The 16,865-nt window shown below is 39.5% G+C and overlaps 1 pseudogene; it reads right to left on the bottom strand.

The window, feature by feature from the left end:
• Positions 1-2,944: 2,944 nt before the first annotated feature.
• Positions 2,945-3,570, bottom strand: LOC149243071 (calmodulin-binding transcription activator 2 pseudogene; annotated as a pseudogene).
• Positions 3,571-16,865: the final 13,295 nt, after the last annotated feature.

The raw sequence follows: 16,865 nt of genomic DNA, 5'->3' as shown, positions 1-16,865 counted from the left end.
CGAAGCTGGCTGACACATCTGGTGGAGGATGAATTTCCCCTATTTTCTGCTTAAGAGCTTGGAAAAAATGGCCAAAGGTGTGTAGGATAGATGGGCAGACCAGGCCAACATGAAGCTATATCACCACAGCCTGATAAAGATTCTGGTCCTGAAATAGCTAGAAGTTATAGGCATGACATGGGAGGCACTTTCAAAACAACTACATAAAGAGAAAGTTGTTGGAAAGGAGACGGAGGACCCCGCCAGCACAAGAAAGGGCCCGAGTAAGAACGAAAAGGGGAGTCCTTCGTGCACCAGTGCAAAAAGGAAATGATCAAAAAAATCAACAGAAAAAAAAGCCCCATCTTCAAATAAGAAGACAGCTAGCACACCTATTGAAGAGACTCCTTCTACACCACCAGTACAGGCACAAACCCCCAAAAATGACAACCTGTCAGTCCTTGTGGATGCAACAAAATTTGCAGAGGTCGAAGATGATGCTCTGTTGGCCAATTTCATTAAAAAGCCTCGGAAAAAGAATAAAGTATCTGATGCAGGCAAAGAACCACAGTCCCCATAGGGCATTGAATCCCCTCCTGCAACAGTACAAGAAGAAGCACCAGTACGAGAAAAATAACCCGAAGAAGAGGCAGAAGAAGAAGAGATAGAAGAAGAAGAAGCAAGAGAAGAAGAAGCAGAAGAAGAAGAGACAGAAGAAGAAGAAGAAGTGTTAAACACACATGGAAAGCAAAGACAATATGAAAGATAAATCATGTAGTACATTTTTTTATTAACATGAGATATACATTTATAGTACAATATGTGACTCTTGGGTTTCAGATCCCAAGGTCTCTTGGACTGCTTTGGTCTATTCGACTTCCACACTAACCCATTTAGGATTAGGTGTCCAACATTCCCCCCCTTAATCCGAAGGGTTATGTATGAGTCCAAGAAGAGAGTTGTAATACAAAATGTGCAAAAAATGTATGGCAACACTAGGCTGAATGTGCTCTATGAAATGTTGGTATAAAGGGCAGTGGTTTAAGGATGACCACCAACACTGGAACGCTTAGTGCAGTTCCCGGAAATCTTCCAAAACTGGCAAGAAGCTGAAGTCTTCTGCTAGATGAAGTGATCCTATTGTTTTAAAGAGGGAAACCTTCAACCATAAAAGGGAGGTCTCACCCCGCATAAAAGGTAAAACTTCAACCTGAAAAGGGAAGTCTCAACCTGTGATGGTTTAAGGATAACCAACAACTCTGGAATGCTTAATGCAATTCCTGGAACTCTTCCAAAACTGGCAAGAAGCTGGTGTCTTCTTCTAGAGGAAGTGTTCTCAATTTTGTTCCTGGAACTCTTCCAAAACTGGCAAGAAGCTGAAGTCTTCTGCTAGAGGAAGTGTCCTAGATTGCCAACTGAAGGCATGTTCACGGGCATCTTTGTCTCTGGCTACAAATCTGAAACTGGTGTGGCAGGTTGTGGCTTAGGCTTGCTTGATGTGACTTTGAAGCTTTTAGATGACCATCATTTCCCCCCCTGTCAGATACAAGGTGAGATGATGGAGAAAACTCAACTGCAAGACTATTCAATATTCTGGAACAAGTTCTGACATGTGTTTGGAATATCTTCTTGGTTGTTTATGCCCATTGCCAAGAAGCGATCCATCCAATATGAATCTTTGTTCTTGCAGGACGTTTGTTTCTGAAGCATCTGTGTGAAGAATGGCTAGTTTTATGACAGTGATTACATGGATGAAGATCAAAACAGTGATCTTTCATATGGCCAACTCGGTCACAGTGTTGGCATTTCATAATCTGTTGTTTTTGTTGTTGCTGTGGAAGAGGGGCAGAATCTAGAACAGCTGGAGGTGAACTGTCATGAGGAGCAGGTGAACTGTTATGAATGAATCCAGCACTCTGAAACTGAATGGGCTTGGCATAGTCTGGAATATGAAAGGACAAGTCCTTTTCATATCCAAGACCAGTTCTGTGCTTGTTGTGGACAAGTTGTTCCCAAGGTCTGATGATGGGCTTGGGAAGTGCTGACTGAGTTTCTGCATCTGCATGTACAATTACTGCTTTATTTGAATGAACGGTAACATTATTGACTTGCTGCTGATGGGTGGTTGTCTCAATGTTCTGAACAGAAACAGATTTAGAATGATGACTATTTTGATGTAGCTCTTCTTGCTGTAGCTGTGATTCAAGCTGCAAAAAATCGATCTTTTCCTGTGCATTTTGTAGACATGTCTGAATTTCTGAGAGAGATCCTTTGCTGATTTGTAATGTGTCATCAACAGTGGATTGTATAAGAGTTTTCATGAACTCTAATACTTCAGTAATTGTAGCCATTTTTTCTCAATAGAAATGCACCACTAGAAACTTGTTTTGGAGTGAAAATGTACCCTAAATAATCACAATGCTTGCAACAAATAGCAGACAATCTGGTGCATATAAAGCTGATATCACCCCAACAATTAAAGCAATCTTCTCATTAGAATTTGTTGAGAAAAACAAATTTGTTTGTTGCACATAAATTTATGCCCAAACTGCACAATAGGAACAAGTAAATTGAACAAGCAGCGACTTTAAATTGAATTGTATCTTTCAAATACACCTTCACTTTCTCAGCCAGTGGAAAAGAATAGTCAAATTCAATAGCGACTTCTAATACATTCTTGTAGCTATTGATGATAGCATGTAGAGCAGCTGCAATTGTGGGATTACATATTGGAACTCATAGTCATGTACATAATTTTCCATATAAAATGGACTCCTTGAATATCACCTGCAACACAGTTTTTGAACTTCCTGTCTATTGTTTAGAAGCTAAAGAAGTGAGAATTAGATATAGACATGTGTACTCTAGGAAGGTTAAAGTCGTTCCAAGAGATACATCAAAATGAGACAATTTACAATTTCTCTCTTGGGATTATGAATCAGTAGTCACACACGGCCATGTGAAATGATCCTTTTCAAAAAATTAACGTATATTGACAAAACTGAAAGGTGTTATGAATTAGTCAATCATGGACATCAGCTCATCATTTTCATTTGTCTTGTTCTCTTTCTCCTGCTGGGAGTCACCATCATCTGTAATCTGTCCCATACCAACCTTGATTTTCTGGAAATTTGTCACCAGCAGCCGATATTGATCTCGTGCTTCCGGATAACGGACCATAGACTGCACCCGTGCAAGAGCCTTTTCTACACCAGCCACTGTCTGCTTTCTACCTGCTCGCAGAAAATCATACTCATCACTTTTCCCTTGTGACTCTGAATCTGCTATTGTTGCCTCTGCCCGGAAACCACGTAATCCAACTCGCTTACGCCTCCAACGCAAGATTTCTTTTTCAACAATTCCAACTGACCAAACAACCTTTTTGTACTGTTTCCTCACCTGGTGCCCCCTTATATGAGCCTGGATTTTGACAATGCGTTTACGAATTATCAGAAACTCTTTGCGACCCTTCCAACCACGGAACTTCCGCTGGATTCGTAAAGTTGTTGTATGTGATGCTTCATCATAGTGACCCAACTTATTAGTCTTCTGAACTGATACAAATGTAAGTGCCTCTTCATCTGACATTCCACATTTTGGTGTCTGGAACAAAATCCCACTTCATGACATATAAAATTTGAACAATGCATAGACAAACTTTGATATAACAGGCCACCCGATAGCTACTGTATCCATTTCAACGCATATACCAGCTCAGTTCAACGCATATACAAATTTTGGACGGGCATATGTATAAACCCACAGCGTTAATACCATTCAAACGCACAGCATACAGCCATTCAATAACGCAGCATAATATTCAACACTATTCAAACGCACAGTGCTAATATTCAACAGATATGGACAGCGTTCAAATGGAAACGCATTCAAATGTTACCATTCAATATCGATACCAGGACTTCAATATTCTCATAAGCACGTGAAGGTTCTTGTACGCACCATTGAAAGCAACAGAGCGGCATTCAACAAACCAATCAACACATATCAGTTTTAAAATGTAGCATTCCGGTCTTCACTGCACAATTCTTCAGCCCATTACACGGTTTTCAATTCAACACACAGGAGTAACACAACGTTCGACGCACTGTAGGTTCCAAGAGACGTATATGCAGGAATTGCTCCAACACAATCAACTTCATACATAAGACTTCTACAACGACTTTCAAAGAATTAATGAGATTTCATGAGACTGCCATCAGCCCAGCTGAGATGTGTACAGTCTTAACATCCACGCATAGTACCAGAGAGAGAAAGATAGCCTGATTCCCAGAGACATACAGAAGACAGCGGCCTTATTCTCTTACCGGAGAGAGACAGGAGCGGCAGAGCATATGGAAGCTTTCGGGCAAATAACTTATCAAGCTGTGTTTAAATCTATCTGCGTCCAGCATTTAACTATAAAGCTAACCCACGGTAAAGATACAAGTCAGAATTGTAATATCGATTTATTGAAATGAGAGTGGATCTGGAAATCCATTTCATCACACGATTCAGTCAAATCAATCGCCAGTATGGACAGCTCTCTCCATCAGTTTAGTTACAAATATGAAAATATAATGCTAGGCAGCGACACGTAAATATCGGTGGGTGAAACCCACACCAAAACAGATAACAAACCCTCAACTAAAATAATAGCTCGATACTGCGTGAAAATACACAGTAATACACAGCGTTAAATCTCAGGCAGAGGTAGCGCGGTATCAATCTGGAGTGTGGTGCTGTAAGGAGCAAGAGCGAATACCATAGAGCGGATAGGTATGTTAACGCACAACGCCTCCCCTTTTTTTTTAATGAAACGCTCATGGACAGTGCAGACAGCACACAAGAAAGGAATATGCACAGCCCAGGGAGTGCAGAGGGCACAATCAAGGAGTTACAATTAATTTTAGGAATTCTAAAAATAGGGCTGGAAAATTGACAGAGGTTGCAGCTAGAATTTAGCTGAGAAAATATTTATGAAATGCAGAAGTCATGGCAGAAATAACCTGCACATAAAGGCCATAAACCAAATGGCTCACAGTAATTATGCAGGGCAGGAATACGCCTGCTCTGATACCATGTTAAACACACATGGAAAGCAATGACAATATGAAAGATAAATCATGTAGTACATTTTTTTATTAACATGAGATATACATTTATAGTACAATATGTGACTCTTGGGTTTCAGATCCCAAGGTCTCTTGGACTGCTTTGGTCTATTCGGCTTCCACACTAACCCATTTAGGATTAGGTGTCCAATCCTCTAGCAGAAGACTTCAGCTTCTTGCCAGTTTTGGAAGAATTCCAGGAACAAAATTGAGAACACTTCCTCTAGCAGAAGACACCAGCTTCTTTCCAGTTCTGGGAGAGTTCTAGGAATTGCATTAAGCATTCCAGAGTTGTTGGTTATCCTTAAAACATCACAGGTTGAGACTTCCCTTTTCAGGTTGAAGTTTTACCTTTTATGCGGGGTGAGACCTCCCTTTTATGGTTGAAGGTTTCCCTCTTTAAAACAATAGGATCACTTCCTCTAGCAGAAGACTTCAGCTTCTTGCCAGTTTTGGAAGAGTTCCGGGAACTGCACTAAGCATTCCAGTGTTGGTGGTCATCCTTAAACCACTGCCCTTTATACCAACATTTCGTAGAGCACATTCAGCCTAGTGCTGCCATGCATTTTTTGCACATTTTGTATTACATCTCTCTTCCTGGACTCATACATAACCCTTCGGATTAAGGGGGGGAATGTTGGACACCTAATCCTAAATGGGTTAGTGTGGAAGCTGAATAGACCAAAGCAGTCCAAGAGACCTTGGGATCTGAAACCCAAGAGTCACATATTGTACTATAAATGTATATCTCATGTTAATAAAAAAATTGTATTGCATGATTTATCTTTCATATTTTCTTTGTTGTCCATGTGTGTTTAACAAGAAGCAGTAGAAGAAGAAGAAGCAAGAGGAGAGGAACCCATAGAAGAAGAAGTAGAAGAAAAAGAAGCAGAAGAAGGAGAGGTAGGAGAAGAAGAACCAAAAGAAGAAGAAATAGAGGAGGAAGAACCAGAAGAAGAGGGACCAGAGGAAGAAGAATTCCCTAATGTAACCATGAGGGATATTGAGGTCCCTGAGGAAGACACAACCCTTGCCGAAATTAAAAAAGAAAAAGAAAAAGATTTGGTAACTCCTGCTGCTCGGGTAGCTGAACTAGAACTTCAAGTGTAGAACTTAGAACACCTTATAGCTAAAGCATAGGAGCATAAAGAACAGAGTAGAGGAAATTGACGGTAGAGATCCAAAAAAAGAAAAGAGAAGTTAAAGTCTAGAAGTACCGAGTTTCACAATGTTTCAAGCCACTTAAAAAGGTGACAAAGAAACTAAAGAACATCAGAAAGAAGAAGTTTGAAACATTGCAGGATGATGACAGTATGCCAGAGTAGGATTGAGCGGGAATGCTCAAAGTTTTGAAGTTTTTTGCAGAGGTAAAGAGTTGTGTGACGACACACAATAGTTTAGGGATGGGAGGATGTTAGCCCCATAATTTTCTCTCTTTTTTCCATTTTCCCCTTCCTAAATCATAACCATTTACCATTGTTTTACCTCTCTTATACACCCTCATCTTGCACTAGTCCAAGAACGGTGACATATTTCGTATGAACTTTATTTTTCATATCTTTAACTCAACTTAGCATTAATTAATTATTTATTACATGATTTCTTGCTTATAATCACTTTTTGTAACTTATCAATATCTCCAATGTTTATTTGGTAGTCAAGTACTTACCGTGACCGCTGATCCTAGTGCAGGATCGGATCTTGCACCGGTGCCAGCATAGCAAATCCTTGCAGTAGATCCGAACCTCCTTGATCACTGCCTCATTTTGAGCAACTTCAGCCACGACAGAAAGATAGATCTAAAGGCAGCTGAGCTCTAGCCACGACATCAAGGTTGATCCAAAGGTAGTCGAGATCGAATTTATGAAGAATGAACAGCTGGAGATTAGCTACGACCAATTTTGTTAAATTATGCATTTGGTTAAGCGATCTTTTTGGCCTTCGGCCGAAGATATATATAATGAAGAATATAAATAGGACGAGGGAGTTTTTTGGAAGTTTTGTATAGAACAGAGATACAACCAGAGAGGTAGTAACAGGTTGTTGTATTTTTTTATCGCCCAAATCTGGGCTGGACTATGTATTCATGCATTCATTTTCCTCAGTGAATTAATAAAAAGGGAGCTCCACCTCATGTTTTATAAATTGCATTTCTGTGTTTGAATCTGGTGAATTTATTAAAGTACTGAGCAGTGTTTTCATTTGAAATGGAAATGCACTGGTTGGCTAGGGCCCAACCAAACTAGCACGTTTACCCTATTTCATGTTTCTTGTAATTTGTGTTTATGTTGTCAAGTGTGATTTAATTTCAAGCACATGCATTTATGTCTGAGTGAAAGCAGATCCACTGCGTGAAGTAGCTAAATTTCCTTTTCCTACACCTAATTTCATATTGGTTTTCCCGCCTGGTCCAAGCAGGGGAAATAAACCTGCACCAGTGCACGTTGGTATGCTATTCCCTTTCTACAGTTCTATTTGGTTGGTTTTCCCGGCCTAGTCCAAGCAGGAGAAATGAACCTGCATCATTGCACGTTGGTGTGATGCAGCAAAATTTTCTAGTTTACTTCCCACAATTTTCTTGCTTTCATTAAACACTTTATGACAGGATAAATGTATATGGATTGTTTCTTTATTTCTGCACTCTGTCAGAATCAGAAACATTCATTTTTATGTGTGAAATTTGATTTCACAGTATGATAGCACTTGCAATAACTAAGAACTTATTTTAAGAATTAAATGTTAAGTGCAAGAAGCTTTGATCTGGTGCAAAAACTAGTTTCTTGCCATGGGATCTGAGTGCTTTGAACCTGAAAAAGTTCAAGCCCTTGTAGGAAATAAAAACCTTTAGTAAAGACACCATTTATACCTTCTGCAGAAATCTATGTTCTTGCACTAGTGCAAGAAGACTGCGATAGTGCAGAACAAATTAGTACAAGAAGGAAATCTCTAAAGGAGCAGGTTTGAAGGGCCCATCTGATGAGACTGCTAAGTGTCTCTGCTAAAGAAAAACACACACTCAGTAGTTAAACAATAGTTAGCTAGAGTGATTGCCCTTTATTTCTAATTCCCTTTTGCAAATGCATTCTTCCTTGTTCCAGTCGTAGATTATTTTGATGGTTCAAGTTGCCTTTTTCTCTTTTCAGTTTGATTCTACAATCTTTCCTTTCAAGAAAGTAGGGATTTATATTAGAAATATTCATACCATCTCTGGCATTGCCTATGCTTCGTCTCTAAGTTTACGGATCCCCCGTGTTGATAATTTAAGTGTTGAGGATTTTGCTTAAGTGTAATTCTTGCACACAACAGTCTGCATCGAATAATTTATTTTCAGCACATTTATGCCGCTTACTATAGGTCTTGTCAGAATTGAAACAAAGTCTCCTTCCTCTTATTTCATCCATTTTCTAAGGTGTCCAGGTTGTAAATTTAGGAAATGGAGCATTATGTTCTCCATAGTTATCAGCGCCCAATTTTCTAGTAGCTATATTTTTACTTTCAACTTTCCCTGCTAGAATTAAAGCATGCTCTAGGGATTTAGGTTTATAGATGACACCTCATATTGGATATGATCCTTTAAATTTCTCATAAAGAGGTCTAACAAATTATCTTTTAAAATGTTCCATATTCTTAGACTCAATTTTTTGGAATTGTTTAATGTGTTATGTACTTCGACCTTTCTACTGAAGATTCACTAATTAACCAAAAAAATTATTGCTATTAATATCCATAAAATGTACTATCAATTTCTACATAAACACATATCAAGATAAAATAGAATCCTTTTTCCTTTAACAAATCCATTGATTCCATTCAAATTGATCTTCTTCTGAATACGTTTCTACCATATTTACCTTTTGTAAGGTCATCAATTGTTATATGTCAAAGTATTTCTTCATATGGAATATCCATGTTATAGGATTGTTACCATCAAATTTCATTATATTGATCTTCAAAATGTATTCATTCATTGGTATTGTCTTGAGTGCTAATGACAAGGATGTTTGATTGAAAAGTCATTATTATGGTTCTATGATTCAATATTTGTGCTCTCCAATTGTGATAAAATCTATGTCATTGAGTTTCTACACCATGTTTTTCGTTATGTTCATGATTTCCTTAGATCTCCATATCCCTTTTAAGTAATAGTATGGTTTTTAATTTTTTAATTTCTTTCTTATTTTCAATCATGGATTTTTCTATTTCTTCCTGGACATTATACATTTCTTTTTCCTTCTTTTTCCAACTATGAATTTTTTAATTTCTTCCTGTTCACACCTAATCATTGAGATTGGGTGAATATATGTAAAATAATGTAAATAGAAAATAAGGAGAATAGGGATATGAAGAGACACTAGGAGATGAAGCCCAAGAGTCTCCCTCCATGTATATATCTATGATCAACCTTAATGGAATATCACAAATTTATATGAGTTACCTCCTGGCCTAACATGGTATCAAAGCGTAGGTCCAAACCCCATATCTGGCTTCCTTCCTACCCTTGTAACTCCTTGATACCCATGTTTTGCATTTCTATAGACTAACATATCCTTGCCTATCTCCGTGCATTCTATTTCTACTATTGAAGAGTCGAGTTACTGCCTGGAGGTGTTGTGGCCAGAAATGTGCTACCTAGAGGTGTTATGGTGTGGTGAGAACAACCAGTCAACTAGAAGCATTGTGCCTATGATTATGTTGAGGTTTTTCATATGCTAATTTTTTTATATAAGACCATTTTATACCACATATCCCTAGCATACGTTTCGAACAAGTGTATTGTATCACTAGTATTCCCTCGCTATGGTATTACTCTGCTATAGTGTTACTCCGTTGTGGTATTTTATTGTGTCAGACACTATGGTATTACTCCGTTGAGCACCATGCTATTAATCCATTGAACAATGTACCACTATAATACATTGAATTATATTTTGTTATCTGTATTAGCCTGTGCTGCCCTGATAGTCACAATTCATTTGACTATTGAATGCATACTCCAGGTTAAATGTCGCTCAATGGCCTGACATATCACAACTAATACGACTTTGCAAATCACCTCATCCACCATACATCTCCTCCTCCATACACCATCAATGAATCTATATATACATTGTGTTACATCTCATCGTTTTATATATATACATCACAACATTTTATATAAGGTTGGATGAGCCCCGACTCCTGACCCAACATCATTTTATATATGGTATATCATATGTTATGGTATTTCCTCCCCATACCACCATGCGATACCACTACTACTAAGTTAAATTCCACCCTCCACCATTTGGTCAATACCGCCCACTTGGTCATATCTCTCCCCATACCACCATACCACCATAAAGTTGCTTAACAACCGCCATACCACCACTCTCTAGGCATTGACTGTGATTGCATAATACGACCTTGCTCCCACACTCTATAATATATAACACCTACATTATATATCCCACAATTAATAACTCCTCCACCATTTCATTTAACACTTCCCCATATAGCCCCCTCCCATATAACCGTCTCCCATATACTCCCTCCCCCGAAGAATATATATATATATATATATATATATCATAAGTGTATTTTCTTTTTAAAAAATTACCACCAGAAGTGAAATTTTTTTATATATATTGGTAGCTAAGTAAATTATACATTGTATACATTTTTAAAATGTATTCACTTATATCAATTGTTGGATTAGTTCTCTCTCAAAAAGAGAACTATCCTAAATGGTCACAGAATAGAAAATGCACTCTCATTTTAAATGATTTATGGAAAGGAGTTTCTGTAGGAGAAGGAGATAATGAACCTACAATGTCCACCTTAGATAAGAATATTGTCATTTGGGAAAATAAGAATAGCAAGGCTTATGCCTTGATCACAACATCTGTAAATGAAGAGGTGAGTCACCATTTTTCACCATTCTCAAATGATTTTGAAGCCGTATAGAAGTTGAAGGAACTATATGACTCACACTCTATACTTTAAGTTGTCTAATTGATGATTAAATTGTTTAGTTTTGAATTGAAAAATGATGACCCTCTTTCTTTAGCATTAGAAGTTAGATCCATTATGAATAATATAAAAACCACTGGTGTTCAAATAGACATTCCTCTCATAGCTTATGTCAAGGCACTATATCCCAATTATTCAAATTATCTCGAGCCATTGCAAGCAAGTGGAAACCTCAAGGAGATCACCTTTGACTCCTTTGAGAAGAAGTTTGCTGAGAGAGAAAAGGATTTTGGAAATAAGACACTCTTTAGTATTTTGAATAAGTTGTTTTTCTTCCACATAAAGAGAAGAATCATGCAGCCAATTCTTCTAGAGGAAGAGGTGGTCGAAGAGGAAGTGGAGGAAAGAATTTTAGAGGCAGGGGGGTAGATAGTTCCAAGGAGAAAAGTTTGATCTTCATTGTGTACATTGCAATAGAGATGGAAATGATGAATCCACATGTAAGTTTCATTAGAACATCATTTAGAAGGAAATAAATGAAGCTGAAGGTAAAACCAATGACAATTGGAAAGGTAAAGCATATGAAACCACTCACTATGTTGTGGCCCATTGTAATATTGGAGTAACTCAAGACTTTTTTAATGCTTCACTTACTTCTTGGAAAAATGATTGGTGGCTTGATTCAGGGGAAACTTTCCACATGAATTTTAGAAGAGATTTTATTGAGGAATTTACTAACAATGTTGATGGAGCATTATACTTTGCAGTAAAGTCAAAACTCAAGCCATCAGGGCTTGGCACAATCAAGATCAAACTGACTGGTCTCCTAGACATTCTTCTATGTGATGTTTTATATCTCCCAAAGCTAAGAAGAAAATTGTTGTCTTTGGTCCACATCTACCAACAAGGACACTCCATTCATATGTTTGATGGCAAGGTTGAAGTCAAAAAAACATCAGATCACTCACTTATCATGACGGGATATAAGAAGAAAGACTTCAGAAGCTGTAAGGTACCTCTACTCGTGCATAAAAATTCTCATACAATTCTCATTATTATGAAGGTACATTTACATTAGGTCTTTTATGGCATGCTAGATTTGGATACTTGAATTGTGACAAACTTCGTATGTCGAAGAAAAGTGGTGTTACAAGTTTTCCTACAATTCCTAGGAAACTGTTGATGGCGTTGGACCCACCAACATGTCAGGGGATCTCCCCGGTAAGAAGTCCCAGCCAAACCTCAAACCATTTCGTTTATGAGTCCCAGCAGTGGATCATACGGTATCACCTTGACCGCGGTTTAACATAGAGGAAAGTAAGATGTCCCTGTTAGTAGCAAGGGTGTAACATATGCGACAAGTCAAGGAAGGTGCATGAGCGGTTCTAACACACAGGGGTTGAGGTAAGTGCACCACTTGGAAACCTGTGAAAGCATGAAGTTAAGAACGGAACACAGAAGCAAAGATGCATCACAACATGGAAGGCAAGTAAGCTAGAAATCCAAAGTGATGGTTAAACCAACAACACATTTTAGTAAGATTCATACATACATATAAAAAAAATAGCTACACATGCATGATTAAGCAAACAGATAGATATATCATTTAGAGTAAACAAGATAGTTGAAATACAATACGACATATGCATGAAATGTGTTGGCTCTGTTATATTAATAAGTGTAAGTTATAGTCATACAATACAACCATCACTAACTGTTATAGACATTTTTGTGCCTTACAGCATGGAGCATGAAATGTCAATAATCTGAGGGATCCAAAGTCCCTAAACATGTTGTTCTTACCCTTAGAGGAACAAGGTCAGCAAACCACAGCACTGCAAATCAGTTCTCCACTGAAAAACACTCAAAAACAGGTCAATTTTGGATCATGTCAACTGCTCCCCTGAGCACCTGCGCTGAATGTCAAAAGCTCTATGGTGTACCTGCGCTGCATAGCAAGTGCAACAAAGGCTACCTGTGCTGGGCGTACTTTGACATGTGGAGGAATCTTTTCTCAATGTGCCAGTGCCCAGGAAGATTCCAAAATGACACTTGGATCAGAAGATTCGCCTAATGATGAGTAAAGAGGTTCTAAAACTCCAAGTGGAAGGTAGAAACTCCGAGTGGACTCAAGGACTGAAGAACAACTGGAGTTGAAGAGGACAACAAGTCACACATCAAGCTGACTTATCTTCACTCCAAAACTCTATATAAGGATCTCATCCCATGGGATCTAGGGAGGCCGGAATTTAGTGCAAAGAATTGTTGTTGGTTTACAATTGTAGTATTGGGTGATTTGCTCGAGGGAGGTGAAGAGGAGATTTCTTTCCGTCGGGAAGGTGATGCTGGATTGGACCTCTTATGGTTGTATCACCGCCTGAACCTTACTTCCTTATATTAATAAAGCATTTGAGGTTCTTCTATTCGCATGTGTTTCAATGGTGTATTGTCTTACTTGCGTATTTGATTTATGCTAATCCTTGAATCAATTATGAATGCATGCTTCTTGTAGTTTCCTTTTCTTGTCTTGTTCGCAGGATCTCGTGTAGCTGGGCCCGTGAGAAGACTTGGAGCTGGGAGCAAGCGGCAAATAGAGGAGATTGGATCGACCATTTGCGCAAGACATCGGTAAGTGGATCTCTTCCTTTCATCTCTTGCATGTCATAAAGAAGTAACTTTAGATAGCTTTGCTTCAGTTGTTGCTAAGGAACTATCACCCTTAGAGTGGGATAGGGTCATTCCGTGTTGGATACTTTTCCCCACAACAGGCTGGCGACTCCACTGGGGACCGTGTCTTGTTGGTAGCTTGTGTTTCTTGCTATTCATTTCCTAAACAAAGGGAGTACCAAATCGAACTGCATTCGAATCCTTCGAATGCAAAGTAGAGGGCAGCTACTCTAGCTCAGTGGTGGGCATGTTTATGGTTTGAAGAGCTGATCCACAAGGACTCTTTTTAGCTCTTTGTGATAGTGTTCATCTTCCTTAATCAGCCTCTAGTGTATACTTGGCTGATAGCCTCTGATTTGGCCAAAAACCATTGATTTTTGAGCAAACTGTGACCCGGAATCTGAGGGAGACGAGAGTTGTCTCTTCAGTGCAGCTGCAGCAAAGGCTACATGCGCTGCAACGCAGGTCCCAAAGGGTCTACCTACGCTGCATGTCAGATTGACAGTGCAGTACCTACGCTGATCCAGTTTTGCCTTGTGCAACTGGGGTTCCCTACTGTCTGTTGCCCAGTTTTCAATATTGTTTTTGCAGCCTGTTGTCAACCTGTATACCCAGCTGAAACTACCTTTCTTTGCTTTCATTCCGCCTCAGTTGTATGAAGAAACCGTGATTGTTCTTATTGTATTTCTTGCTTTCATTCACAGTTTCTCGTAGCGAAAGTGAACTAGTCTTGCTGTGACCTCTTGGATCTAGACCTGTGAGAAAGTGTCGTTGTGATTCTAAGAGCTAGTTTATTGTTGTTCATAGCTGCTTGAGCATTTGCTTTCGTTATATGGTTCGAATTTCAGTATTTCTTGTGTTTGAAACGAGTGAATCTTAAGGTTTTCTTTCGATTATTGGACAAAAACTTGTTTGCTTTCGCTTGAAATTGAATTCGAAATCATACAACAGCTTTCTTTTTGTAATACATCAACATTAAGGAAGAAGAAAAGAAATACTTGCATTGTGCATGTGCATTTTGACAGTTTTCATGTCGATTTAGGAAAAGTGCATTAGTGTGTGCTCTATGATCTGTTTGAAAAGATGATGTCTTTCTTTTCCCTCAGTAGTTAAGATTTTCATAAAGTTGAAAGAATTGACAAAGCTTGCTTATCATTCTTAGACTGCATTTAGGAGTTGTATCATACATCACGTGGTGATCCATAAAGGCAAACTGCTAAGCAAGATCAACCTAAAAAGAACTGAATTTATCTAACAACGCTTTGAAACATAACGAAACACAGTAGAGGTCTAGGTAGAGACGTGTTCCGGCGTCGTTAAACATAGTGACCGTTGATCTCTACGAAGGTGGGTGATTCCTCCTGAGGGACGATAGCACTAATACGGACTTGTGCCCCCGCGTACCGTCGCGTATATTGGGGGACCCCTATAGGAACAAAGCCTTTATCCATAGGAAGCCATGTCGACCGCCCTACTGATCGCGATGCAGTGAACACAGCATTCACGAATATCGACCACTCGTACCGTAAAACGTATTCTGTGGTTTCACGAAATGTTTGGCACGCCCTCTGCCTAGAACTCCAGAGTAGTTTCTTTTGGCCTTTTTCAAACTCTATAACTGAAAAAGTCCATCCGAGCATTTGTCACTTCGGGCTCGTTAATACATCGAAGGAGACTAGAGTCATCTTTAGCTTTTTCTCGACTCTTAAAAATTGAAAAAGCAAGTTGTGTCTTAAAAGCGTCTAAAATTAATTCAATTCGAAAACACATTTTACCCTGTGTATCGTTGGTTGATCAAGTAATCCGCAACCGTGGAAGAAAGTCAATCGATGAACCGTCGTTCGCGGAGGCTTACGAGTCAACCGTCTTTGTCTCCGGAATCGAAAACAACCCGGGCAAAGCGGCCTCGTTCAACTGGTTCCAAATCTCCTGTCAAAGTTAGAACAAGTGTTCCAACGACATCTGAGGTTCCGGTGACTCCAAACATTTCTGGAAACCCTGCCCCTATTAAAGAAGTTCAACAGCCCCAGAAGGACAGTAGCACTGATCCTAGTCTGAGAGCGCATACTTGTGTTACTGAATCAGTTCCATCAGTGATCGGTTCAGAGAGTCTTGCTCCTCAAACAACTGTCGCTGTCGAAACAACCCCTTCTTTGGCACCAGAAATATTCTACGGACCTGACGGTCTTCCTCTTCCACCTGGTCTGATCGCAATAGAAGAAATTGTAGAAGATCCGCAAGCAACTACTCCAACACATTTTGGAGCAGGGATCACTCTACTTCCTACTGCATCAGAAGCTAGCCTATCACCCAGAGAAGTTCCTGAAGAATCACTAGGCAATCTACTGGATAGACTCAAAATGTCTGAACAACCGTCAACATCTAGGACTGTGCCAAATGACACAGCGATAGCAGAACTCCCTGCAGTCACTCCGACAATGTTCGCCGACATACCATCTGTCCCTAACTCTCAATAGCTGGAGGGGGCCCCTTCGGGGGACATGACGACAGTGTGGTCTGTTCCTGTTTGTTCTCCCGGGATAATACCCGGTAACTCCTATGTTGGGACTCAACAAATTGATCTTTTCGGGAATCAGTTTGGGCAATCCGGTCCTCGAGGTGTAATAAATCCTCTCGTTTCCGGACCACCACCGTATGGGGGGCAATATGCTTTTTCATTACCCGCTCCGGGAGGTTACCCATACGGGAGTTCACAACCATATTCAGGTTATACTGGAATAACTACAAGTGGTTGGATACCTGTGCTACCCCAGCAACCAAGAGTTGTGTATTCTATGCAACAACAGATGCCTGTGACAAACATCCCGACGACACCAGCAATTGTGACTGTGTCGCAAGTTCAAACAATACCTGTTGCATGTCAACCTCAGTTTTCTCAGGTTGTAATGCAACAACCCTTTGACCCTGCAACTCAACCACAATCGCCAACTGCCGGGGCGACACAAGCACAAACGGGTACCCTTACCCCTCATCTTGGCCCAATAGTAAGCATAGCACCACAACCAATGGCATCACAACCATGGTTGGTGCAGTATCAACAACCGCAGTTCCAGCAAGTGTACCAAGGTACCGAGCAGCAGATTTTTGCGAACAATGGACAACCGTACTTACAATACGGTCAAAACCAACCACTCTATA

The sequence above is a fragment of the Pinus tabuliformis genome, chromosome 8 (genome assembly GCF_031772625.1).
Source record: "Pinus tabuliformis cultivar Carrire ecotype Pingquan chromosome 8, CPIR1, whole genome shotgun sequence".
In the NCBI taxonomy this organism is placed as follows: domain Eukaryota; kingdom Viridiplantae; phylum Streptophyta; class Pinopsida; order Pinales; family Pinaceae; genus Pinus; species Pinus tabuliformis.
The sequence above is the reverse complement of the archived record's forward strand: the minus strand, read 5'-3'. Positions and strand labels throughout refer to the sequence as shown.